Source organism: Dendropsophus ebraccatus, chromosome 4, assembly GCF_027789765.1.
Source record: "Dendropsophus ebraccatus isolate aDenEbr1 chromosome 4, aDenEbr1.pat, whole genome shotgun sequence".
Classification (NCBI taxonomy): domain Eukaryota; kingdom Metazoa; phylum Chordata; class Amphibia; order Anura; family Hylidae; genus Dendropsophus; species Dendropsophus ebraccatus.
The window spans coordinates 20,336,320-20,338,124 of NC_091457.1; positions in this window are offsets into that span (position 1 = coordinate 20,336,320).

A 1,805-nucleotide genomic window follows, 5' to 3' on the forward strand; every position below is an offset into this window, starting at 1 on the left:
TGGTGTAAAGTGAGACTGGCTCAGTTGCCCCTAGCAACCAATCAGATTCCACCTTTCATTTTCCAAAGAGTCTGTGAGGAATGAAAGATGGAATCTGATTGGTTGCTAGGGGCAACTGAGCCAGTCTCACTTTACACCATGTTTGATAAATCTCCCCCTATGTGTTCCTCAGCAGACACTAACACTACTATAAAAAAAAAAAATTTAAAATCCAAACTTTCGTCTTTTATTATGTTTTTTTTTTTTTGAATTTGGCCATAAATAAAACAATATTCTTTGCAAAGCCCTGTATCAATGTATCATTTTTACGAGACCTAGGATGTGTTTTCAGCAGTGAATAGTTTTTGATACTGTGGACCTGCAATGAAAGGGGGATGTGTGTCATTAGAAAAAACTTTTGACACGTTGCGGAGACTGGTCAGAGTAAACTGTTCGGCTCTTTACTCCACTACTCCATAGCCGTATAATGGAACTTGGCTCCTGCAGCATAACCAGCTGGGTAGTGAAGTGCTTACCTGCACGCTTCTTCTGCATCCTCCTTAAAGTGAATGTACCACTGGTACATCACTTTTTTGTTTTTTTACATGAATAGATCCGCGCCGGCTTGGGGATGCCTGTCCCACAGTCCTTTTTTTGAACCGCTGCCCAGCTCCCATGCACGGCACCGGTCTACTACCGCACACCGGCTGTGCTTGAAGCACTGGAGGCTGGATAAAATGGTGATGTCACTTCCAGAATAAAATGATGATGTCACTTCTTGGATAACATGGTGATGTCACGACCCGACTCCCAGAGCTGTGCGGGCTGTGGCTGCTGGAGAGGATGATGGCAGAGGGATGCTCAGTGTCCCTTCAGTGCCCTGTGTCCCCCTGCCATTATCCTCTCCAGCAGCCACAGCCCACACAGCTCTGGGAGTCGGGTCGTGACATCACCATGTTATCCAGGAAGTGACATCACCATGTTACCCAGGAAGTGACATCACCATGTTACCCAGGAAGTGACATCACCATGTTACCCAGGAAGTGACATCACCATGTTACCCAGGAAGTGACATCACCATGTTATCCAGGAAGTGAAGCCTTGATGCAGTAGTAAGTGCAGGGAAAAAAACACTTCATAAGCATTTCCCATAATAAATGTATATTGGGGATTTGTATTACTTTGGAGGGCAATATAATACTTTAATAAAAAATTTCGCCGGACTTCTCCTTTAAGTCCAAGCTATAACCCTACTGTGTTAATCCAGAAGAAGACAGAAAAACTTTATGAGACAATTGCCCCATACCAGGGGAAAAATGCCTTCCCAAGTCCAATATGGCAGAATTAATCCCAGGAACGATGACCTATCACCAGAAATCTAGTGCCCATAACTTGTAATATTATATTTTTAAAGAAAAGCATCAAGACCTCCTTTAAGTTTTTAGTAATTCATCACAACATCATGTGGCAGAGAGTTCCATAGTCTCACTGCTCTTACAGTAAAGAATCCTGTCATTATTTGACCTCAGAAACCCAATGCCTTCTCTTGGTTATTACCCCATTGCTCAGGTTAAAACAAGACCAGAAATCCCTTTTGCCCTCACATCTTTTTTTCTATGATATCCTTTGAAACATGGAAAATTCAGTCACATTTTGGCAGCATTAGCTTGGTTTATTTATAAAGATGATGGAGCTTATTAGTAATTCTTATTCCCAAGTTCCCCAGTTAAAGTAGGTCATACTTCCGGTAAGGATTGAACAGGGCAAAGCTTGTTGATGCTTATCAGCCACATTCTACACATGCCTCATTATAAAAATAAATATGC